The 27,458-nt window shown below is 44.8% G+C and overlaps 1 protein-coding gene across 8 annotated transcripts in view; it reads left to right on the forward strand.

Moving 5' to 3' along the window:
* Positions 1 to 27,458, forward strand: part of CDC7 (cell division cycle 7) — a 324,644-nt gene that overhangs the window by 111,099 nt on the left and 186,087 nt on the right. The gene's annotated exons all lie outside the window — the stretch shown is intronic.

Consider the following 27,458-nt stretch of genomic DNA (forward strand, 5'->3'; position numbering starts at 1 on the left):
CTGGCAGATTTTCCTAATGTTCACAGATCAACATGCATGCACAGACTTTGCTGTGGGTATGTAGAGTTTTCCTTGCTCCTCACACGACACGCATATTAACATGGATGCACATACTTTGCTGTGAGGTATGTAGAGTTTGTTGCAGGCCTGCCAGCTCCTCTAGTGGCACACACATTAAAATGGACGCACAGACTTTGCTATGGGTATATAGGGTTTGTATTGCCCCTGACAGCTCCTCTCACGGCACACATATTAACATGGACACACAGATTTTCTTATGAGTTTGCAGTTTGTCTTGCTCCTGACCACTCCTCACACTGCACACATATTAACATGGATGCACAGACTTCACTTTGGGTATGTAGAGTTTGCCTTGCTCATGACCGCTCTTCACAAGGCAAGCATATTAACATGGATGCACAGACTTTGCTGTGGGTATGTAGAGTTTGCCTTGCTCGTGACAGCTCCTCACACGGCACACATATTAAAATGGATGCACAGATTTTGCTGTGGGTATATTGAGTTAGACTTGCATCTGACAGATTCTTCCATGGCGCACACATTAATATGGACGCACAGACCTTGCGGTGGGTATGGTGAGTTTGCCTTGCGCTTGGCTACTTCTCCTGTGGCACACAAACTTAATTAACACTGAAGCACTGACTGTTATGGGTATGTCCAGTTTACCGCTGGGCTGTCTGCTTCTCCCGCGGCACATATTTTAACATGTAAGCCCAGCTTCTTCAGTGGGAATATGAAGTTTGCATTTGGTCTGGCAGCTTCTCCTGTGGCTCAATCATTAATATTTAGAAGCAAAGCCTTTTGCGTGGGTCTGTACAGTATACTGTAAAAGGATGCTCTCTTTTGCTTCAAGAGCCATTTTGCTTTTGTCTGTTATAAGTAGTGCTGCTTCATGCCATAGTCGCTCTTTAAAGTGGGAGAACGAAATAGCCCTCAAGCAAATTTAACCAGCACATCATTTGTAGCTCTACTTGGTGTGGATTTTGCATAAGTGGCTGTAACATTTAGTGCCTTCTGTCCTGTTTGGCGTGTTGTTTAGATTTTCTTACAGGCCCACTAGCAGCAGTGGGTTGTACAATGCACATGTGGTGATCCAGCATTTGGTGAACATCTTATTCCTGCTTCTTGATCTGGTAAAATCTCAGCCGGACAGGATAGTTAGGCATAATCGCTGAGGTAGTGTATAACTTTTTTTTTAGGTCTCGCCTACGCAGCGCGCATGCAATGCCACAGGAGAAAGACCTTTAGCCATCGATTCGCCTTTTCAGCCGAAAACGTGCAGGCTTTGCATTGCTTTTAACGGCAACGCGTGCACGCCTGGCGATTCCCTGGTGGGAGCGAGCTTTAACACCATATGTTTGTAATTAACTTGCAAACATATGGTGCCCCTGCTCACTCCCGAAAGGGAAACAGTACAGGCCCCCTCCTGTCTCCCCTCCCCCTGCTGCCTCCTTTCAGTGCGAGGCGCGCGCGCGCGCTTGTTCTTGGAAGGAACCGCAAACAGCTTTTGAAATGTATTACTTTTTGCTGTACTTTTCAACCAGTCACAAATGAGGTTCTCTGGTTTTTCAATTTCTCAGTATCCCCTATGAAAAGTAATTAATCAGGAACTACGTCTCCCATCTTTCTTTGTAGTTCTCGGATGGGTCACTCAGCTGACCTGGAAAAGAAGGGTGGGTCGAGTCACCTGACGCGCTAAACTCGACTTTGGAAAAACACATAACAAACTCGGCCCTGAGCCGCGACTCACCTTCTTCCGCGCGCAATCCATACCGCCTGACATCGTGATTAAAGTATGAGGGAATGCAAGAACACGTGTAAATAAAATGCGCACCCACAGTTTTCACCTTACGCCTGTTGTCACGTTCTGGCACCCAGGGCTGTCTTTGATGCTTTGTTTTGTGTGTCCACGTGGGCAGCGGGCACCAGCAACCATGTGAAAATTCCCTCGGCATCTAACGTGACCCCTGGTTTTCATCTCCTGCAGCCTTTCGTGCACTCTTTGCTGCCCCCCCCCCCCCCAGCCAGACCCGTTGGCTCCCACGCCGTGTTACCTCCCTCTGCCTCCCTCATGCACTCTTTGCTGACCCAGACCCACTCGCTCAAATGTTGTTCCCTCCCAGGTCCAGTGCCCCCTTGAACTCTGATGCCTCCGTCCTCCGGGAAGTCTGGGCACCTAGAAAGGTATCCCCGGCTTCCTTCGACCTCCCTCTCCGGCTGTGGGCCTCCACATACAGGTATCGGCATGAGTGTTAAAATAAGCCTTTATGGTAGGGTGCGGAGAGAGAAGCTATGGGGCAGCCGCCTACATAGGAGCTCTCCCTGGTTTTCACCAGTACCTCTTTAACAAGCAGCCATGAATTTCTAAATTCCCAGGATCTGGTTTCTGTCACCGTCTCCTCTTATCTCCTTCCATGCTCCAGGAGTTCCATTTCCCTTCGCCTTGCTCCTTCGACCCCTTTTCCTTCACCTTCCCTCCACCCTCCTCTACCTGGCGTTCAGACACCAACGGTCAGGTCCTCGCCGCGCCCTGTGAAATACAAATGTTCCACTCTCCTTCTCTATTTCTCTTCTTTCCTCTCTTCTAGTCTCTCCTCTGGTGCGTTATTGGTGCCTTGGGAAGGCATAGCAGTGTATTGCACCACACTGTAACCTAGCGTACCCAACCACCGCGGCATACTGCACAATACCATAAGAAGCACACACCGCCATGTAGTGCTGTCATATACCATAATGGGGAATAATACATCACACCATGCTGTATTGATTCCCACACCACACGGTAACATGAAATGACAGGGCATATCTACCAGACCATGTACCATATTATGAAATAGCATTAAGCATCTTCATATTTCAAAGCCTATTGCATCATACAACAACTTGGTATAATGAGGGATGCAACCCATATCATAACATAGTGCACTATAACAACCTAGAATAGCATGCCATAGCATAACCTATGCGACTATTAACAGAGTTTTCCTTATCATAAATTAAATCCTGGAATACCACAGAATTAAATCATGGAATACCACAGATGTGTAGTGCATGACATAGAATATACCAGCCTATCACACCGGATGTAACTGTGTACCTCCACACGCTAACCATGCCGTAATATAACATGGTTTAGTTTACTGCAATGCCTTACCTACCCTTTAACATGGTATAATACTACTAACCACGAAATTCCAAGCAGCATAACTCGCCACAGTATAGCATGTAAGTCCATGTTGTGACATGGCATGCAACACTGTACTATATAACACCCCTTTCTATACCATAGTTAAACATACTTAAACATGCTCTCCTGTAACATCATGCCATGTTGTAACAGTATAATATGGCTTACCATACTATGCTACACCATGCCATAACTTTTCCTAGCATACCATGCCCTAACGTATGCCAAGCCATACCGTTAACTGAAAACCTGGTACACCATATCTTACTAATATATAGCTGACCATGTCATCTTATGGTTATTTACCATTTGTGTATTGCCAATTAGTATGGCCTCACAGCCATTAATGGTATTGGTGTTTAATGGGTGAGGCCATTGGGCGGTGCTAAAATAGTCTATGAATCTGCTTGGTCGGTATGCCAGCCCGTGGCCTACCAGATGTGAAAGTGTGGGAATTAGCTGGTGAATGCAGGTGCAGTTTAGTGCTTTAATGGTTAGTAATAACTTTTTTGGCAGTGTTGGATGTATGTTTAGAGTTCTGTATTAATTTTAAAATTAGCCAAGTTGTATATGTATTGAAGAGTAATGCGTGGTGTGCCTTGGTGGCTCATGCTGTTGTGAGCACGGCGATACTCCCTGCTGTGTTGAAAGTGAGTGTGATTTATCTACAGTGATTTTTGGTGTTGCATCTGAAGTTCGGGCCTCGAAAAAAGTTGGAAGGTTGGCAGACCAGCAGGTTTGGTGATGCAGATGATTTACTCGACCTGTCTGTACTGCACTCGACCAACGAATATGGTCACAGTTTTGTTGTTACATTACTTAGCCAGCCCTAAAATCTGTGGGCCACTGGCGCTACCAAGCGGAAAACCTGAATTGGTCACTAGTGTACCTCCGTGAGAAATGACTCGTGTGTTTCAGATGTGATGGAGACTTGCCAGGACACCAGCAGCTCAGATACACAGACAAACCTCAAACATGGGCTGTGAAATCACACCTCAGGGCAAAGAATCAGGCACCTGGCTCCCTGTTAGTTCTGCTGCTTTCAAGAAGCTCTGTAAGCTGACTTTATTGCTTACCAATGCTGAGCGTGATTTACTCCTGTTTTGGGAAGGATGGATGCCGCGTCGCTATGGTCTGATTTTTATCTTTCAATTACTGCGTGTTTTCATCGTTGACAATTAAACTCATTGAAGGCCAACATGAGATTCACGGAGCACTTGCTTTAGGGCAGTGCGACTGGTGCGAACGCACTGGGCGCTGACCTGGAAGGGGCGCTGACCTCAGGTAGGGGGGTGCTGTGTTTAGCAATAACTTAAGATTAGAGAGATTAGGGGCAGCTTTGCGGAGTGGTAGTGAGGGAATTCGAGGGGTGTCGGGGCACCAAAAAATGATTTTGGCACCGAGCCCCACCAGCACCTGAACCGCCTCGATGGTTACAATGCTCACAACTGAGCAGTGTGCACAGCAGAAGTGGAGCATGTGCTAAACATTCATGTGGAATCGTAAGATGACTCTGACAACACATCTCATCTACTTTACTGAGTGCGTCCCCAGTGACCCTCCTCATTCACTGCTGAAGATTACTTTGCTTACACACCAGCCACGCATCTAATCAGCAGGTCAGATCTTTGATTGTTGCCCTGCTTATAGCCAGTGCCTGCCCTGCTGCACAGCTCCTCTAGCACGCTGTTATCGTCTACAACAGCTCGGATTCTGTATGGCTCGTTCCTGGCACACGTGTTGCTGCTCGAACAGTCCATTGCAGAAGTGCAAAGCTCAAACTCCTGCCATGTACATCTCATTCAAACTGCACACCTTTCATCCGGGGCGGTATTTTACTCTAAAGAGTATCTCATATTCTGCAAAGTTCACTTGTGCACGGCTTCTCCTGCTTCGATGCATACCATTCCCACCAGCTGATAGTGTATAGCGTATGTCTGTTGCTTGGCTCCTATCCTGCATAGGTTACTCAAGAGCACACTTGCCCTATCTTTAGAGGTAGGCAAGCCAGCAAATATATAGGAGCCACTGAGCCAGGGGTCTGGAATTGCCCCAAGAACAAAAGCCTAGAACAATAGCATTATTTTGTATGGAAATTACGTCAACAAACATATTAAAATGTGATACTTAAAATTCCAGAAAGATTTGTATCTTTAACAGTTGCAAGGGTTTGAATGCAGTATAATTGGGGCTCCTGGTTTTATGGTATTTATTTTTTAACATTTCCGTCTGTATTTATCCATATTTATTTTATGTTTTGCGTATAAATGTAGTTGTAAATCTGTACATTTCCATATTTATTTAAATGATAGATGCGCACTCATACTTTGATGTCCTTCGTGTTTTAGCTATTTAAATCACTAAATATTACATAGCAGTACATACTCTGGCTAATATTAGAATTATACCACAAATGCAGTTATTTAAATTTTATCCTGTTTTTTAATTTCCCATGCTGTCCATCAGCTCAGCTGTTGGGCTATAATTCATGAAAGACAGCTTGAAGAGTCACTTAAAGGAAGCAAACTTTCTGTATTTATCCACTTTTTAAAATAAATGCAGACAGAAAACACATTGTTTTCTGTCTATCTGTAAAAATCTGGAAAACAGGGAGACTTAAGTATAATATATTGTGCTAAATTGCGTGCCAGCAATTTTCTAAACATTCATGAAGCCTTTTCCCCACCTGACAAGGATGACAAGAGTGAACTGAGAAAGTGTGCACCCTTTAAATATGGCAAATATTGTCTATTTAGATGAAACAACATTATAGTCTATTATACCATATGCAGGAAAGATTTTTGAACAGGGCACTCACTTCCTGTGAATGACCTGAAAGTGCTGTCAATGTGATTGCGACAATTGAGGAAAAACGAAGTAAAGTAGTATGACTAAGATCACACAAGTGGGGAAACTGGGATTGAAACAGCTTAGCCACTGGATTGATATCTTCCTTTGAATTCTGTTTAACACCACTGCTTTTTGATTAGTTTTATCAGAAAATAAATAGTATCCCGTGTTAAATAAATACAGTGATCACATGTTCGATCACTGGTGTAAAACCGGTCCAAAAGGGCTGAATCTATGCCAGATTTTCAGGGCACTGTATCCTGTCTTCTTGGAGCTATGCTAAGACACCCTTGTGTTTAATCAATCTGGTATATTTGGCCTCTCTTTTTTAAGTTTAACGGGGAGCAAAACAGTAAGTAAAATGTTAAAAATACTAGCGTTTTCTGATCTAAAGAATACGTTGAGATAGAAGTGAAGGCAAAGTGAAGAACAGGAAATTTGGCCTGAGTTAGGCTCCAGCCTTGCGCAGCGCACCCATGTGTACACACTCTTTTCTCTTCCTCTTATGCCTGTACAGCTTCTTTGCACAGCTCACACTTGACACAGCTTACATTTTGTACTGCTCATTTGCTCATTAATTCTTTAGCGCCCTGACCATGGTTGAGAATTAGAGAGGGAGAGAGAGAGGCCTTACTTGAGTTCAGATGGCTCTGAGATTCCCTGCCTTGACATGATTTATTGACTGGTGGGCAGGCAATTGCCGCTAGAAGCGTTTCAGATAACGAGGCGTAAGTGAGCAGAAAAGACTGGGCTTCAGGCCCAGCAAGAGCTAGGAAATAAAGGAGAAACTAGAATTATCTGTTACCGAAAGTTCAGTTCAACTCCCAAGGCGAAGCCAGTGTGACTGAGCCACTTTGGCAACCTCCACACAGATGGCCAGGCCATGGGCACAGCCCAGAAAGAAAAGCAACACTGTTTGACTCGTCACAACCAAGAGCTTAAAATGTAAGTCCGTCTTCTTTTTCTGAAGCAGACCGACTGCACTGCTAATTAGACAAGCATTGGCATATCCAATAGGTCTTACTTTTAAGACCTTATAAGCGCTTAGCCATGCAAAAGTTGATGTTGTTGCACCAAGGGTATTGGGCTGCATAACTAAACACTTTTAGTCCCAAATGCGAAACCTATTGGCTGTGACAATGCTTGTTTTTTAACTGTTTAAATAGCTTTATTGAAGCAAATGGGTATGGTACAACAATATAACAATAGTCATATAAAAAATAGCAGGAAAAAGTTCAGAACAGAATATACAATATAGAGGGATCAGCAACATTAAGATAACTGTCACTGATACATGAATACATCCAAAAGTTAAGGGCAATAATAAAAAGTTATACCTTAAAACAAAATAGCATTTTATATTTTTCAAAAGAGAAGGGAAAGAAAAAAGGAAAGAAAGAGAAGAGGGAAGAAGAGAAAGGAAGAAAGAGAATAAAGTAATATCCTTAACTAATGTGATATTTTAAATTTACCTCCAGTATAATCTTCAAATCTCTCGTTATCATGGAAGCAAGGTTAAAAACTAACATTGACTTAAGAGAAGTACATAAGAAAAAGATGGAAATAAATAGAATACTCATGGTGGTTGATAAACAAAGGAACAGTCCTTATTCTGAAGAGCAGTTGTGGATAAGTAGTAAGTGAGAGGGGACCAAAAGGCTTCCTTTCTGATAAGTTGCGGAAACGTGCAGACAAAACCTCTGTCCAGTCTGTGATCATAACAAAGAAGATTCCACCAAGCAGTAAAAGAAACCTTGATGGCATCTTTCCAATTACAAGTAATAACCTGAAAGGCAATAGCAATTAGCAGATCCTCAAACGTGCCCACTATGAGAACCAAACCAATTAGCAGAATTACTCCCCAGGAATATGGAGAAAATATCAAAGGGAAATTTTATAGAACAAATCGAGAAGATTGACTCACCTACTTTAATCCAAAAGCGTGAAATGTTGGGACAAAGAAAAAAGGAGTGCATTACAGAGCCAGGGTTATGTTGACCGGACCAGCAATTAGGGGGTATATCTAAGGTACACTTGGAGAGAGACAAGGGAGTTAAAAAATAATCTTTGATAAAAGTAATGAAGGGTCTGAGTGGTGCTTGCATTACAGGAGGTATGATGTAAACATGCCCAAATGGAGTCCCATGTGCGAATAGATGGGGTTCGTTGCAACTCTGATTCCCATAAGAGTTCAACCTTGCTTTCAGGACGGTCAGGAGTGGAAAAATTGAGATATTTGTAAATGTGAGAGTCTCGAGTTGAGGGAGAGTTGGGTAAAGGTTCTGGCATTGGGTTTGAAGAAGAGATGGAAGAGTCAGAGAGAAGAGAGTATTGATTACTTAAAAGCAACCGCAGAGTGTTATACCAAAGTAGTGAAGAGGCAGGTAAGTCGAACTTAGCTTGAACTTCGTGAGAAGTAAGAAAAAGCGTACCATTTATTAAGCGTTAAACCAGGAAAATCCCTTTTTCAGTCGATTTTTTTTTTCCCAAAAATGGTACGATTTGACAATTTGATAAATTTGTTATGCCAAAGAGGTGAGTCTAAGAAAATCTGCAGAGCGGTATGAGATTTACGCCTAATTGGATGATAGGTAGAAATAAAGTTAACAATTGTCTGATTATTAAAGGAACAAGGAGAGTGAGTAAAATTGGCTAGCATAGAAAGGAAAAGGGTGGACCAAAGACTCTTCCAATTTATGCCAGACCGGAGTGGAAAGTCCCTCAGAGGAAGAAAGATATGGCAGCATTTGACGAATTAAAAAGGAGGAGTGATATTGTCGGAAATTGGAAAAATGAACTCCTCCCCGATCTTTAGGAGCAGACAAGAGACTCAAGGTAATGCGGGTTTCCGACCATTCTAAAGAAATTTACTCAAAACCCTTTAAGGGGCTTACATTTTTTTAAAGGAAGTCTCACTGGTTACCTAGACAAATAAAAATTAATAACGGAGCAGCATCATCAAGATTGTATCCAGTCTACCCCACCAAGATAGCAAAAGGGGGGACCATTTACTTATGTTATTTACTTTTAAAAGAACCTCTTCTAAATTGAGTTGAATAGTTTTTGCAATAGAAGAAGAATAGTTAATTCCCAAATAAGTGATGCTGCTGGTGTTCCACTTAGAATGAGATCCGTCGAACATACTCTTTAAACAATATTTATTTAACGGAAGCACATCTGATTTGGAAAAAATTTATTTGTACCCGGCTAAGGAGGCATAAGAAGAAAGAAGATCTGAAAAAAGCAGGTAAAGAGGTAGAGGGATCTTAAATATATAACATAATGTCATCCACATAGGCAGTAAATTTGATTTTAATGGTCTTATGTTTGAAGCCATGAAAAATGGGAGAGTGACGCAAGGAGTGAAGGAAAGGCTCAGGGGAAAGAATAAAAAGCAAGGGTGAAAGAGGACAACCCTGTCGAGTGCCTCATTTTAAAGGAAAATAAGAAGATTGAGAGCAGTTACCAAATACAGAGGTTGTGGGGGAAGAATATAACAAATTGATAAAGGATAGCATAGGAGGGCCGAAACCATACCATTTAAGGGCACTCATCATAAAAAGCCAATGAACGCGGTCAAAAGCTTTTTCCGCGTCCAGGGATATGGCAGCAATAGGAGAGGAGCTCTTAGATGCTAAATAAATGATATTAAGAAAAGTTCTGGAATTATCAGCTATAGTCCTCCCCTTGACAAACCCCATTTGTTCAGAACCGACCAACTCAGGAAGTACCTGATTAATGCGAAGGGCTAGTATCTTGGCAAAATGTTTGCAATTTAAGTTAATCAAAGATATGGGGCGATAGTTAGCACATAAAGAAGGGTCTTTGTCTTTTTTTGGAATTAAACAAATCATAGCCTCAAGAAAGGAGCCGTGAGCCTTACTATTTGAAGATAAATAATGAAAAAGAGAAAAAAGATGTGGAAGGAGAATGTGTGAGAAGCAAGAGTAGAATTCAGCGGAAAAAACATCCGGGCCAGGGGCCTTATCTCTGGGTAGCTTGGAAAGAGAAGACTTGATCTCAGAAAGGGATATATAATGATCTAAAATAGAATAATCAGGAAGAGGTAAAAGAGCGAGGAGGCAATGAATCAAAAAAAGGAGTCTAAAGCATCGTCGGAAGGAGAAGACTCCGGGGTAAATAGTCTTATAAAAGTCTGTAAAGCATCTCAATATATCGTCATCCTTAAAGTGATGAACTCCGCGGTTGTCAGTAATTTTGACTATTCGAGATCTCTGGGACTTAATCTTCAAATAATTAGCCAACAGTTTACCTGCTCTATTACGACCACCATAGAATTTGAAATTAATTTTTAATAATGTCCCAGCTGCCTCCTCCATGGACTTTCTATTAAAACCTAGCTTTGCTTGAACCACATTTTTAAGAGTATCAATATTATTGGAAGAAAATGATGCGTGCTCCAATTTCTTAATGGAGGATAACATAGAGGCCGAATCCTTACGAAGTTGCTTCTTTTTGCCAGCTACATAGTCAATGATGAAGCCTCTAGCAGTCGCCTTAAAGGCATCCCATATGATGTAGAAGGGCGTATCCTGGTTAGCATTGAGGAGGAAAAATTCTGAGAATAAATCATTAAAGAGACCAATAAATGAAGCTTTAAGAACGTAATTGTTAAAGCGCCAACGAGGGGATTTAGAGGATAAAGAAGGAAGATCTAAATTGATAAGTACGGGGGCATGATCGGAAATCAGAATGCAATCTCAGCTTGCAATAGAGTAGGAAGAAGATGAGGACTCAAGAAAATGTAGTCAATTCTGGAAGTAGAATTATGGGTTGGTGAGTAGAAAGTGAATTCTAAACTATTGGGATTGAGTATTCTCCAAGCATCAACGAAGCCTCTGGGGAAATAGTGTGAGCAAAGGTCTTATGCATTTTTTATTAGGAATGTATCTAGAGGAGGATTTCCTATCTGTAAACGGATCTAAGATTTGATTGCAGTCTCCCCCCACTATGAGATTAGAGTCAGAGCATGAGTGCAGAGATTGTGACATGGATAGCCAGAATTGGGAGTCTAAACCTTTGGGACCGTAAATGTTGAGAAGAGAAATATGGGATCCGTTAATGAGTGTGAAGAAACCAACGTCCTTCAGCATCTTTCTCTTCACTTTTTACAGTAAGGGAAAGGAACTTATGAAATAGTATAACCACTCCATTCTTCCTGTCCTTAGATGGGGAACTATATAAATTACCAACCCACTGTTTTTTAAGAGAATTAACATCATTGCCATTAAGATGAGTTTCTTGTAACAGTGCAATTTTCCATTGTTGTTTGGAAAGATGTGTAAGTACCCGTTGTTTCTTAACAGGGGTACGTAAACCTTTTACATTCTATGAAATAATTCGGATTTTATCAGTCATTGAGAAATGAGAGCTACATTAATCAAAGGCATAGGCATAAACATTACAGAATTGAAAAGGATTAAACAATTAGTAAAACAGCAAACCAATTCAATAGGATAGTAGTACTGAAGCAAAAGCCAATAAGGATGTGAAAGTGAGTAAGGAGTAGAAAGAAAATATGAACAAAGAGATAGGCATAGGTCTCAAGGACAAAGAAAAGAAAGTAGAGAGGGATAGTAGTACTGAAGCAAAAGCCAATAAGGATATGAAAGTGAGTAAGGAGTAGAAAGAAAATATGAACAAAGAGACAGGCATAGGTCTCAAGGACAAAGAAAAGAAAGTAGAGAGGGGGAAAAATACAAAGAGAAAAGGGGGGGAAAAAGAAAGGGTAGAAGAAGAAATAAGTGATGGAAAAAGAGAGGCTGACGAAAAGCCAAGGGGCTTCATTGAAGAAGAGGGATGGATATCCAAATCAAGAAAGGTAGCATGGGAGCATGGGGAAGCGGGGAGCTGCAGCAAGAGCACAGACGGCCGAGCTAGCGAGGAAATTAAGGAACAAACAGGACCAAAACATGAAGAAACTGGAGCATAACAAAAACAAGCATTTGCAATGCAATAGGTCTCGCATTTACGCTAGTTTGAGCTATTGAGATTGTAAATGACCATGCCTTTTTTTTTTTTGTTTTCCTTTTTTAAAACCTAAATAATAGGCATTGTCATTTATAATGGCAATAGCTCAAACTTGCGTAAATGCTACACATCGTGATTCATATTACCACAAAAGTAACGTCCAGAATTAATGTACTATTGCGAATTGGAATCATTGTGGCATAGAGGGTATGTTTAGGAGTTATCGTTGAGTGTCGAGCATACAAGACCTGCAGTCATTATATAAAAGCTGGTATTCTCAACTGCTGAAGAACAGTGCCTCGCTTGCCACTGTGTGCTTCATAGCGGCCTTTGGTACAGATGGACTGACCCGTCTACGGGCACTTTTCCTGCCCCTTTACGGAGTTCGATCCCTCCACGGACTGCGATTGGCAGGCTGCGGTCGTGGCTCGTGGACTCTGAGGGCACGAGGTGTGACTGCGTCTCGCGGACTCTGCGGGCACGAGGTGTAACTGCAGCTCGCGGACTATGAGGGCACAAGGAGGGAGTGCGGCTCGCGGACAGCGCCCGCAGGTAGGAGCGCTTCATGGCGGAAAAGTTGCATCTGAGAAGCTGTGGCCGCAGTTCGTGAAGGGTTGCCCTCTGCTGCACATATCAAAAGTTCGGAGGGGGGGTTAACCAAACTCTGTCTGGTGTACGCAAGTTTAAAAATAAGTGATGGGAGGGAATTTAAACAAGAGATGAACTGCACTGTGACGTGGGGTGCACTGTGACGTGGGGTAAGCTAGTAAGTGCACGTGATTGCCTTGCTGCTGCTGATCACGCTCTGTACAGCACGAGGCTTGATTATCCCTCCGAGGTCGCACTCCATAACCATTGAATGCCGGCTCGCTGATATAATTAATACTAGGCCGTGTAGAAATGCCGCCGAAAACAAATCAACCGCATTACTCACTACGAGTGTACTCGTAGCCTGCCGTGGTTAGCAGTAAGCAGTCCATATTCACGATCTCGTTTTCAAGGGTCCGTGAGGTTCGTTTCACAGTTCCGCAAGAAGTTGTTGTCGGTCGTATCGTTACTGTTCTGCAGTTCCGCTCGTCACCACTTTTAAGGAGACGAAGATTTCGTAGAGTGAACAAGTACTTTCTTTATTAGAGGGGGAACAAGCGCTGCCATGATGTTTCCGTTTGGCTTTTTCTGCCGTCGCCTCGCCTGCCAAAAGGTTTCTTGTCTTTATGGGGCCATGTGTTTGGCCCCATAAAGATAAGCAACCTTTTGCGACCAACGCAAAGCAGGCGAGGCCGTCCAAATGGGACAGCTCGAAAAGCCAAGCGAAAACGTCACCGGCACCTCTTTTCCAATGGCTGGCCACCGTTTAGCATAAACGGTGATGCCAGCCAATGGAAAAGAGGGGCGGGGCTTAATGCCCCTTACAAAAAATATCTGTTAACACTAAATCTCGCCAGCGAGACTGTGCATGTCTGCGCAGTCTTACGCCAGGCGAGACCTAAAAAAGGGGGAGACCGACTACAAATTGACTATGTAATTAACTTAACATAGAACAATGAATATAAAATGAACGAGCAGCAATGCTAGGGATAAGATATAAAATGATATAACTTACCAGACATGAGGGTTACTATAAACAATAAGGTTGAGATGAAAAGGCCGGGGAAAGGGGAAACAGGAAATATCAAGGAATAGGTTGATACATTTCGGAACAGACCTCTGTAGAGAAACACAAATAACATGAAATGGCTTCCAGGAGGCACACAACCACACCGATCTAGAAAGAACGGCACTAACCACGATGACCAGCAACCATATAAATGGATACAATATATCAGAACATTAAATTGCGAAGGAGAAAAATAAACTTAGAGAACATAGTACAAGGCAGAGACAAACAATGATGTTAGGATCCGGCAAAGTCCATTTTGTCTCATTTATGGTGAGAAATAAATTGCCTTAGATCTTCAGGACGATCAAAAGAGTAGGATCTTTCTTTTATAGGTGACTTTGAAGAAACATGGATGTACTAAACCATATCTAGCATTCATGGATCGAAGAGTTGGGCGGAGAGAAAGAAAATCCTTGCGTCGGGCAGCAGCTACACGGGCCACATCTTGAGAGAAGAAAACCTTTTGACCAAACCATAGCATCTGCTTTCTTAGCTTAGCCGCTGACCAGACCATTGGTATCTCAGTGTATTCCATAAATAGGACAATTATCCCTCTAGGACGATTGACAGATGAGGGAGAAGATGAAGCGCCATTTTTGGGACCAATACGATGGGCGCGCTGTAGGTTGAGAGAAGTGCCCTCCTTTAGTCCAACAATTTTAGGAATGTGTAATTTTAATAACGCGAGCATGTCGGATCCCTCCTCTCCCTCGAATACCATAAATACGAAGATTGTTATGTCTGTTTCGGTTTTCTATATCTTCAGTTTGCGCCTTGAGGAGGGCGATCTCTTCAGACATGGCTGCAACTTGAGGGATCACATCCTGAGTATCACTAACACTGCTTCACAGCCGAAACTCTTGAATCTAAATTAGACCATTTCTCATCCCACTTCTGAAGAGTGGCGTTAGTTTCGATCACAAAAGGTTTAAGCAACCTTATCTCTTCCATGAGGTCTTCCATTGTAATAGGGTATGGGAACTTGGTGGGAGAGTTGGGTTCCTTTTTCTGACGTTTGGGGGGAGCAGCAGGGTTGGAATCTTTACGGAGAGAAGCCATGGTTGCTGGAGTAGATTTCTGTCCGAGTGAAGAGGAGGACTCCATGTAAATAGCTGTGGGAGTAAAAGGAGATATTGGGAGATAGGCAGCGTGTATGCATAGGATAAGACACCAATCAAACAGAAAGTAACCGCCAACACTCCAAGTGCCGTCAAACTTGACTGATATTTTAGAAGAGACTTGAGTCCTAATGTGATAACCTCAGGGGAGATTAAAGGGGAGCATACATCCAGGCAAAGTACATATTTCGACAGTCCCACAGTGAATATGAACAGCTGGTATCTTGCAGCCCAGGAGCACAGAAGATAAATTACAGGACTTCACGCAAGATTCAGCGCCAATAGGTAGTATACGACACGTCAGAAGAGCACCCACTGAGTAACGCCAAACAGAGAAGCAATCGCCACCTGGCTGAAGGCATGCCAAACCGGTTAGAGGACCTCTAAGAAGGAAAAGCCTGCGTGATCATGAACCCGACCAGCTAATAGGCCAAGAATCATCCGCATATAATTGCGAAGAGCGTAACACAGGCAGCAGGCAGAACTGGTCACAGATGGCCTCTATCAGGAAATAACTGGCGGAAACTGTTGGAATAAATAATGGACACCTGGTCTCTCCAAACCATATTTAAGCAGCTGCAAAATCATCGGTGGCAATATATTCTCCTGACACAAATACTTCCTCACCAGGATACAAGTGGAGTGTATTTAGAAGCTTAAGGAAGTGCAGTATGCCATCCTCCCCACAGGAATCCATCAACCTCTCCAGCATAAGACCTCACTCCAGCATCATCAGGAAAGGAGAGCAGCGTTGTAAGAAACGGCATTGAAGCGCCCACACCGATCCAACTGCGACACGGGGGAGTTTCACATAGTAAAGCTGCAGCGTCCCGCAGCAAACAAAATGGCGGGCGCTATTGGCACTGCTGATGGGAGCGGGTCGCGGAGGAAAATGGGCGAAAAGCAGCATAAAATGAAGAAACTAAAAAAGCTACCTGTGCCTCTGCGCACGCTCCGCTAAGGCATCCGGTTCATAGCCCTCGAGGCTCGGCAGGTCGGCTCCGTAAAGAAAAAAGGTCCGCTCGCGTCGCGGAGCCGAAGCCAGTCGTGGCCATCTCACGGCTGCTCAAGCCACGCCCCCGGTAGTGTATAACTTAATGCAGCTTTATTAGCCTTACCTTGCTTAGTGTGTTTCTTTTGTAAAGCTCGCAGTGTCCGGAGCAATAAGGGTGTAATCAGTCAACCTGTTCGTTCCGGAACTTGTTAATGCCAAATACACTCCAGTTTTCCTCTTCAGCACTCTATCTGTGAAGCCAGATCAGCCTTATAGTTCCATGTCGCTTCCATTTTGTAAGGAATGCCATTGCTTATTAGATAGAATGAGGGTGTATGTAGAAATTTTAATTACATGATATCCCTGTGCTCCATGGCCACATAAAAGGCACAAGGGCAGAGTTTTATGTCTAATTCAGAAGCCTCCTCATCCCTTGTTGTTTTGACCTGTACGGAGGGTGTAACTCTGCCCGCAAATCGCTCAACCTTCCAAGAGAACGGTTATAAGGTTGATAAAACATCTGGACATTTAAATTCAGAGCTTCTAGTGTGATACATACATATCCAATTATTGACATATGTGTTTCTTGGTGTAGAGCATTGGCCATTCAGCAAAGGTTCCGTAGTGTCAGATCATGTCAAATATTCAGGAAAACAGTCAACTGTAATCAACTGTGTATTTTTATCCCTGGTGGACATCGGAAAATCTGTCGGAGGTACACAGGGTAGATGTTCAAGTAAGTTTACAGTCTTTTAATTTGTACCAACTTGTACCCTATAAAAAAATCCTATTTTCAAGAAATTAATAATTAGGAAGCCACACACTGAAAAGATGGGAAGCAAGAGAGCAAACCTGATAGATGCCTCACTTTGGGGGTGTCCGTATTTATTAACAGCATGTCTTTTGCACAGCCCGTGGTAGGCATTAGAAATACATTACCCTTAATTACTGCTTTTGAATGTCTGCCTGCGATCCCTTGAATAAGCGATTTCTCTTTTAAAGGGGGCCGAAAGCCCTAATTATTATTGAGATGGATAAATGCAGACATTACGCTAATTATTATCTTAGATCCTCATAATGCCTAATTTATACCTTGCCTGAAGAGTCAATGTAGGTGTTCAATGAGCTTGACTTGGGAGCTGGATAGGGATGCCTTTTTAGGTCAAGCCTGGGCAGCTCATGCGCTGCTCTGCGAGGCATGCTGTATTTGAGTATTTTCTTGAAGCCCCGCCCACGTTCTGCCCATATTTGTCATTGGCTTCTGTCATTGTCCTTTGTAAATGCTGGTTTCTGGTTCGTTAATAGGCTTGTTAGTCCCTCCATAGTTCCGCCTTGTCTTCATCTGTAACCTCCCATGAGGACTGGGTTTTTACTTTGGTTGTGACACAATACATCTTACTTACTCTATAAGCACTATTTTCTTTAATGAGTTTCTACTTCTGCAGGCACAACATGCTTTCCTGCAACATTCAATGGGCCACGCATGCTTTCACTTTCCAAGCAGCCCGGGACAATGGCGGCAGCTTCTTTAAAATGAAATAGGTCTCTCATTGACAAGAGTTTGAGCTATTGGCATTGTAAATGACAATGCCTTTTATGTGTGTTAGTTATCAAAACAGATAAATCAAAAGCATGGTCATTTGTAATGCCAAAAGCTTAAACTCTTGCAAATGCTAGACCTATTGCATTGCAAATGCTTGTATTTTAAATATCTCCTGCCAGACCAGGATGGAAACATGGACATGGGACCCCTGCTGGGCTTGGGTCTTTTCAGAGACCTGCTGCTCCACCTATGTGCCTGGTGCAGGGGAATTAAAGCGTTGCAGTGGCAGATGAGGCAGGCAGGAGGTGTAAATTCTCTTTGCCTCCTCCTTGTGTGTTTCCTACACCATATTTTGGGGACTTGTAGGCAAATTAAATATATTAATTCAGGGGTAAGTAAATTTAACCATGTTTAGGGGGAGCACAAACACTTTACTCCTTTTTAGCTAGTGTAACAGTTTATAGATTTTTAAGTATAGCAAAAAAGGGATCCAGAACAAGACATAAAATCCTGTGGTTCCAATGCAGAAAAGGCTGATTTCCAACAAGCATCAAAAGTTCATAATTGCTAGTAAACTCCAGTTTAGTGCAGCTGGCCAATAATGGTACCCATTTATGCTTGCACCAGTTAGTTCAAGCGCAAAGTGTTGCATCTTTTTGATGGCTCTACCATCCTTCTGATTCATGTGAAATAGAACTTGGTAAAGGTATGCTAATGAAACCTATTCATGCTGGGTATCATTTTTATTTCCAGGGAAAAGAGCCAGAAATTGTTTTCTTTATTTTTGACTGTTTCTGATTGGTGTTACAAGGTTTTTATTGGTTAAAATGTTGACATTTCTACCAGTCCAAGTGTATTATAGCAGCGAAAACTTAAAAGACAAACTTGAGAAATGCCACCATCTGTTCTCCAGGTTACCTTTTGTTAGAAATGTGTGATATTGTTAAGTTTTCCGAGGTACATGGCACCATGTTGTAATAAATGTGGTGTAAGTTAACGTCAAGGTGGTCAGTAATGTTTTGAATGCATACTTTACATAGCAATAGTTCTCTTTGCCCTATTCCATTTTACTTGTGTTCTTACATGTTATGGTCTTTTTTTGGGTGAGGAGTGCAAGAATGTAGGCTGGTTCTTAGATTTGTTTTAGCTATGGATTTCTAGTATTGTTCTGTTGAGAACTACACACGCAGGAAACTTTTTTTACATTTTTCAAAGTATATCTTTTGGTATTATGAGGAAAATTTTGTGGAATGAACATACCTAACCCCTAGTAGAATTTTCAGTAATGTGTATCTTTCATAAATTGATTTTTTTTTTTGTTATGCATGTGATGGACCCTTGACCTTCTGGTAGGTCGCTCCCCCCCCCCCCCCCCCGCTGCAGCTCCGCCGGCACCCCTGCTGTCGCAGCTGCCGCCGGAGTAGTCAAGGCCCTCCACCACCCGCAGGCTCCACCTGCGCCTCATCCCTGGTGGCCAGTGGTGGCCTTAGGTTCGTTCTCGCTGCCGCCTGTTGTTTTGCCTGTTTCTGTCTGTGCCTCCTGCCCCCCCGCTCGCCGCTTGCTTTGTGTCCCTTTTTATTCTGTACCCCTCGCCGTCCTCTTACCCTTGCGCTGATTCTGTGCCCCTGTGACCCTTGAACTTTGTGCCTGTATCTGTTCTGTGCACCCTACCCCCGCTCGCCGCTTTGCTTTGTGCCCCTTTTTATTCTGTACCCCTCGCCGTCCTTCCTACCCTCGTGCTGACTTTTGTGCCTCTGTGACCCTGATTTGTACACTTTCTTTTCTGTGCCCCGCGCCGGTCTCCGGTCCACCGTCCCCACCGCTGCCTCCCCTGCGGCTCCGCGCCCATTCGTCACACCCGTCCCTCACCTCCCGCCTCCCAGCTGCTCCTCCCTCCTCACCTTGCAATATATGGCGGCTGCTGGGCAGCCGCTGGGCAGCCGCGCAGCTGGTGTGCCTAAGGCAAGCCCGTCTGCGCCCGTCCGCGCCTGTACCGCGCCCAGCGCGAGAACCCCTGGCCCCTCGCGCCCAGCGCGAGAACCCCTGGCCCCTGTCACGATGTCCGCCTCCGCTACGACGCCAACACCCTCACCGCCCTCAACCCAGGAAGGGCCCACACCTGCTGCAAGGCCACCCGAGGTGCACCCACGGCCCCTTCACCTGCCGGAACTGCAACTTCTGCCACGAAAGCGCCAAGACACCCACCACAACGGAAGCCAACCAGCTCAGAAGCATCCTGATCAACACCCGCTCCACATACAAACATGCCGTTGAACTCTGGGACCTACTCGACACCACATCACCGGACGTCACTTTTCTGACCGACACCTGGATGAACGAAACCTCCTCGCCAGACATCGTCAGAGCCATCCCAGACGGGTACAAGATCACCCGCAGAGACGGCACAAACCGGGCCGGAGGAGGAATCGCCATCGTCCACAAAAACACCGTCCAGGTCTCAACAAACACCAACGACACCCTCCGCACCGCCGAACACATGCACTTCCAGATTCACACGGACCCAAAGACCACCCTAAGAGGCACCCTCATCTACAGACCACCAGGACCCCGGCCTCAATTCTGCGACTCCATCGCCGACCTCATCAGCACGCACGCGCTGACCTCCACCGACTACATCCTCCTCAGAGACCTAAACTATCATCTGGAGAACAACGACAGCAACTCCTCCACCCTGATCGACAATCTCGCCAACCTCTGACTGAAACAGCTCGTCACGACGCTGACCCACATCGCTGGCCACACGCTAGATGCCATCTTCTCCTCAAGCCCCCACGTCACCTTCAGCCACGCCTCCGACCTCACCTGGACAGACCACCACTGCATCCACTTCACCTTCCACCGCACCCTACAGACCCCCTGCCGCCGCAAAATCACTGAAGAACAACTACAGACAAGCCTCGCACTCAACCCTCCGACGAACCCCACCAACCCGGATGAAGGTGCACTTGCCCTCGAACGCTGGATGAACGACTGCGCCAACACCGTAGCCCTGCTGAAAAACCCCACCAACAGAGACACCAGCAGAAGAGTCAGCTGGTTCACCCCGGAACTCCTAGACTCCAAACGCACCTGCCGGAAACTGGAAAACATATGGCACAGCAACAAGACGCCAGACAGCCGCACTGCCCACAAAGACGCCATCCGCAACCACCACCACCTCATCAGGACTGCCAAAAGAACCTCCTTCACAGACCGCCTTGACGACAACGCGCACAACAGCAAGGAGCTCTTCACCGTCGTGAAGGAACTCTCCAACCCCAGCTGCAACTCCAACGACATCCCACCATCACAAGCCCTGTGCGACTCCCTCGCTGCCTTCTTCCACCGGAAAATCACCGACATCATAACCGCTTCAGACCCCGAATGACCCCTGCCGACCACACCGCACCGAACCCACCGCACCCTACCGCCCAGGACACCCAGACAATCTGGGCCAACGTGAGCCTCGGACACAATCAAGACCATGGGAACAATCCATTCCGGTTCCCCATCCGACCCTCTCCCGCGCCGCATCTTCAACAAAGCCAGCAACTCCATCGCACCCCACCTGCACAAAATCATCAACCTCTCCTTCGAGACCGCCACCTTCCCTGAGAACTGGAAGCACGCAGAGATCAACGCCCTACTGAAGAAACCCAAGGCGGACCCGAGCGACCTCAAGAACTTCTGGCCCATCTCCTTGCTTCCGTTCCCAGCAAAGGTCATCGAGAAGATAGTAAACACCCAGCTCACCCGGCACCTCGAAGACAACAACATCCTAGACCCATCCCAATCAGGATTCCGTAGCATCCACAGCACTGAGACCGCCCTCATCGCCGCCACTGACGACATCAGGATCCTGCTAGACAACGGCGAGACGGCGGCCCTCATCCTCCTGGACCTCTCCGCCGCCTTCGACACCGCCTGCCTCCGCACACTACGCACGCGCCTCCATGATGCAGGGATCCGAGACAAGGCCCTGGACTGGACCGCCTTCTTCCTCTCCTGCAGAACTCAGAGTCTGCCTCCCCCCGTTCCGATCCAAAGCCTCCGAGGTAATCTGCGGCGTCCCTCAAGGATCCTCCCTCAGCCCGACGCTCTTCAACGTCTACATGACACCACTAGCACGCATCGCCCAACAGCACGACCTCAACATAATCTCCTACGCCGACGACACTCAGCTGATCCTCTCCCTCACCAAGGACCCCCTCACCGCCAAATCCAACCTCCACCAGGGAATGAAGGCCGTCGCCGACAGCCACCTCAAACTGAACACAGACAAGACGGAAATCCTCATCCTCGGGTCCAACCCCTCCGCCTGGGACGGCTCCTGGTGGCCCATGTCACTGGGCCCCCCCCCGGCCCCCACCGACCACGCACGCAACCTGGGAGTCATCCTAGACTCAACTTTCCATGACCAAACAAGTCAACGCAGTCTCCTCCACCTGTTTCAACACCCTCCGCATGCTCCGCAAGATCTACCAATGGATCCCGACAAACACCAGGAAAACAGTCACCCAGGCCCTAGTCAGCAGCAGACTCGACTACGGAAACGCCCTCTACGCCGGAGCCTCGTCCAAGCTCATCAGCAGACTACAGTGAATCCAGAATGCCTCTGCACGCCTGATTCTCGACATCCCGCGCCGCGACCACATCACCCCCCACCTGAGGAACCTGCACTGGCTCCCAGTCGACAAAAGAATCTCTTTCAAGCTCCTGATACACGCACACAAGGCACTCCACAAACTATCTCAACAGTCGACTCTCCTTCTACGTACCCAACAGGAAACTCCGCTCCGCTGACCACGCCCTAGCCACGGTCCCACGCATTCGGAGAACTACTTCCGGAGGCACATCCTTCTCCCATCGCGCCGCCAAGACCTGGAACACCCTCCCCCCCGCTACCTGCGACAAACCGAAGACCTGCTGACCTTCAGGAGATAACTCAAGGCCTGGCTCTTCAACCAGTAGCAGCTGCAAACCCCGCCCAGCGCCTTGAAACCCTCCCGGGTATGTAGTGCGCTTTACAAATTATATGATTGATGGATGGAGCGGGTTGTACAAAATTTTGTATACCTCCCCCATTCTGCATGAAAATAATAGTTGAATAATCTATTAATTATAATATTATTAAACAAGGTTGCGTGTCTATTAAACCAACATTACTAATAACCAAATTACACGTGAGATTTGCATATTGCATGGCTAAATAACCTATATGACTAAAGTACGTACGCATACTAACAGTAGTATATGTAGTAAATAGGATACTGCATGATATATGTTGCTTTTATAATTTCTTATAATGTTGCCCAGGAGGAGAACCAAAAGGGTGAATATAAATGCTTTAAATGTTGCTATACGCTAGATAAATACAAGCACATAAAGGGATTAGTAAGGGGTTAACATTAGGTTTATTATTTCTATGCATTAATTACTCTTTTGTGTTTGTCTCGCTTAAGTTGGCGTTTGGGCCTAAATCCAAATGGAGAAGTAGGTGGTTTAGAAAACGAGATGATGCACAAATGTTATTATAATTTATAATTTCAATATCATATATATATATATATATTCTACTGGCGGTCATGAAGCACATAGACAGTTGAATGATGAAAGTTGCTACATAAAATCTAGCATTAATGAATACAATACTGCGAAGGCAGCTCTACAAAAACGATTGGCACATTGGAGACGAGAAGGCCTCATATCCACTGAAGAGTATAAATTTATGTATAATGAGTTCCCGGTATTACCGGTGTTATATTTAATTCCCAAAATACATAAAAATGTCATGCCCGTTCCCGGTAGGCCCATCATATCCGCTATTAACAGTGTAAGTGAGAAGGTTGGCCAATACGTTGACCACTTTCTACAGAACATAGTTAAGGACCTACCTAGCTACGTCAGAGATACAGGTGACTTCTTGAAAAAAATCGAGGATTTAACCTGGACTGAAGATCTATATCTAATTACACTTGATATAGAATCACTGTACACCAGTATAGACCATAACCAAGGGTTAAGAGCGGTCAAACCATTTTTTGGATTTAAGAACAAGTGAATTTTATGAACATTACAAAGTTATTCTAGAGCTCATCTCATGGTGCCTCAACAATAATTTTTTTCTTTTTAACAAAGCTATTTTCAGACAACAACGAGGCGTAGCAATGGGGGCCTGTTCCTCCCCCAGCTACGCATGCTTGTATGTTGGCTGGTGGGAGGAACAGGTCCTTAATAAGGCGCACCAGGCAGCGTTTGAGACACATATAGTTACATACTTGAGATACATAGACTATGTTTTTATACTGCGGAAAGGGAATGAGACAGAAGCCCATCAATTTATTGAAGACCTCAATAAAAACACTAAACCTAGTTTTCACATCCCATATCCATAAGACACAAATTGAATTTTTGGATGTGTTAGTGCATATTAAGGAAGGTAGACTTGCTACTACATTATACAGAAAGCCAACATCCGGGAACAATATGCTGCATGCTAAAAGTTCGCATCCCAGGCATTTAATTGCAAGCATCCCGTATGGCGAAATTCTGAGACTCAAGCGTATTTGCAATAATGAGTCAGATTTCAATTCATGCACTAACGAAATGGTGGGAAGGTTGAAAGCTAGAGGGTATAGCGATAAAATCATCGGCGAAGCTTTCAGGAAAGCTAGCACACGACCTAGACATAGCCTTTTTAAGAATGTCAATAGCGAGACACAATGTGAATCAGACACTAGATTATTCAAGGTGGATACACCAAGATTAATCACGACCTATTGCAATGAAGAACGCAAAATTAGAGCCATTATCAAAAAGCATTGGCCCATAGTGATGACAGACAATGTGCTCTGCAATAGATTAACAGAAACTCCAGTGATCACATTCAGAAAAGGTAAATCTATGGGATCTATCCTTGATAAAAGTTCCCCAGAGACCAGGAAAACTATGGGCTGGTTACAGCCAAGTAACTGATTCAGAAAATGCGCCACTTGTAGAGCCTGCAAATTTGGCTGCAACAAGACTCATTATTCAACTCCATTCAGTGTGTCTCCAATTCCAATTCATGGCCACTATAACTGCAAAACTGAGTATGCTGTATATGTCCTGACATGCACCTGCGGCTTTAACTACATTGGGAGTACGAAGCTGCAGGTGCATGTCAGAATATTGCAGCATATTAGGGCCACTCTACATAGCGATCCGGCTTACCCAGTAGCACGTCATTTTAAGCGAACCCATGCTAATGATATTAACTGTCTTGCATATTATGTAATTAACGCTATCCCGAAACCACGGAGGGGTGGAAATAGGGAGCGCCAGTTAAGACAGTTGGAAACTAAGATCATTCTTGAGTTAGATAGTAAGTGGCCTAATGGGTTAAATAACACTGAGGATATGCACAATTTTTTATGAATGGGCACACCGAGAAAGAGAGAAAAAAAGATCAGAAATAAGATGAAACAATATTTTGTACTTGCAGTATAGAGCCATTCCAGAACATAAGAGAAAGAAAAAACAAAGTCTTGTCGTTATCCATGTTTTAAATTCAATAACCATTGGTAATACCAATGCAAAGTACATAGGTGAGATATAAAATGTGCGTTTTAAAATACAACACCTAATGCCAGATATATATATATATATATCTATCTATCTACTGGCGGTTGCCAGTAGATAGTTATAGTTAGGACCGTGTTTCCATAGGAAATCCGCAACATTCTATTTTGAATAACTCTGGCGCCGATTATGGTCAGTGGCATTACTCATGACATCACCGATGACATCATCCTTGTGATAGAGTGGCGGTCGCGCGAGTTATAGTTATCTGACCTAACTATAACGGGGGGGATTTCATTGGTTTTTCACGAGTGAAATGCCCAGCTAACTATAACATGTGTGAAACCTATGGTTTTTAAGTGAATTTGCAAGGTTTTTTTTAAATGTGAATTCCTAACTATAACGTGTGTGAAACCTATGGTTTTTTCAGTGAATGAATGGGAAAAAAAAAAAAAAATATATATATATATATATATATAAAAAAATTATAATTTTTCCCTAAATCTGAACCTTTTTTAAGTATATGAAAACTTTTTTTTTTTTTAATGTGTAATCTTATAGTATGTGTCTTTTTAATAGTATTTTTCATGAGCGGAATTTTACTGTTAATGGTACTTATGATTGTGTACATATTTATTATACTGAAATTGGTTTTCCTTCGTAAATTTTCTATTGCACTGTATATTGATATATTTTGCACATTAACATTAATCAAATTTTTCCTTGCTGCTATTGTACATATGCAACCACAGCACCGAGACCGCCCTCATCGCTGCCACCGATGACATCCGAACCCTGATGGACAACGGAGAAACAGCGGCCCTCATCCTCCTAGACCTCTCCGCGGCCTTCGACACCGTCTGCCACCGCACCCTAGTGCAGCGCCTCCGCAACGTCTGAATCCAGGAGAAGGCACTGGAATGGATCATCTCCTTCCTCGACGGAAGAACACAGAGAGTCCGTCTACCACCGTACAAGTCAGAGGCCACCAAAGTCATCTGCGGCGTCCCTCAAGGATCCTCGCTGAGCCCAACCCTCTTCAACATCTACATGAGCCCCCTCGCGGCCATCGCACGCCAACACAACCTCAACATCATCTCCTACGCCGACGATACCCAGCTGATCCTCTCCCTGACCAACGACCCCGCCGCCGCCAGAGCCAACCTTCACGAAGGAATGAAAGAGGTAGCCGAGTGGATGTCGACCAGCCGCCTGAAGCTGAACTCGGACAAGACGGAAGTCCTCATCCTGGGATCCTCGCCCTCCGCCTGGGACGACTCCTGGTGGCCCCCGCCCTGGGCACCGCACCCAAACCGACAGACCACGCACGCAACCTGGGCTTCATCCTGGACTCCTCCCTCTCCATGACCAAGCAAGTCAACGCCGTCTCCTCGTCATGCTTCAACACCCTGCGCATGCTACGGAAGATCTTCCGGTGGATCCCCACCGAGACCAGGAAGAATGTCACCCAGGCACTCGTCACCAGCCGACTGGACTACGGCAACGCCCTCTACGCCGGAACCACCGCCAAGCTCCAGAAGAGACTCCAACGGATCCAGAACGCCTCAGCCAGACTCATCCTCGACATCCCACGACACAGCCACATCTCCGGACACCTAAGAGACCTGCACTGGCTCCCGGTCAACAAGAGAATCACCTTCCGTCTCCTCACCCACGCACACAAAGCTCTTCACGACCAAGGCCCGAGCTACCTCAACAACCGCATCAACTTCTACGCTCCCAAACGACACCTCCGATCAGCCAGCCACGCCCTCGCCGCCGTCCCCCGCATCCGAAGAACGACAACAGGAGGAAGATCCTTCTCCTACCAGGCCGCCAAGACCTGGAACTCCCTCCCGACCGACCTGCGCCTGACCCAGGACCACCTCGCCTTCAGGAAGAAGCTCAAGACCTGGCTGTTCGGGCAGTAGCAGCACCCCCCCCCCCCCCCAGCGCCTTGAGACCCTCCGGGTGAGTAGAGCGCTCTATAAATGCCTATGATTGATTGATTGACTTTATTCTGTTGTTGCACTGGATTCATCCAGTATATGATCCTATTTTTATTAAGACTTGCTGCTATACTTTATGCTTTAATGGATGTATCCAGAGAGACACTTTTTTACACAAGTTAAATGTAAAATAGGTGTATACACACATGAATATAATATCAAGGTACCTGTATTTTAACAACTTTTTGTTAAATACGATAAAGGTTTTTACTTTATTGATAATATTGCATAACAAAAACCCTAATTACACATTTAAGTGTACTTTGCAATGGACCTCGCATATTTCATAGTGCAAGGCAAGTCTTTTTTCTATGACCATTACCATGTGACACAGAAGGGTGGAAGTAGGCGGACACTAAGCAAATACATAAAAATTGTAATGGCGATTTAGAATTCGTATGTGATCAAGTGCTCTTGAGGCCCGAAACGCGTCGTGCGTGGGTTGTAAATCCTATGAAATACCTTACCTGAAGTTCAGCGGGGTCTGAGTCTCCGCCGCCGCTGCGTGGAGGTCGGAAGTAGTGG

Source organism: Triturus cristatus, chromosome 4_2 (assembly GCF_964204655.1).
Source record: "Triturus cristatus chromosome 4_2, aTriCri1.1, whole genome shotgun sequence".
Taxonomy (NCBI): Eukaryota; Metazoa; Chordata; class Amphibia; order Caudata; family Salamandridae; genus Triturus; species Triturus cristatus.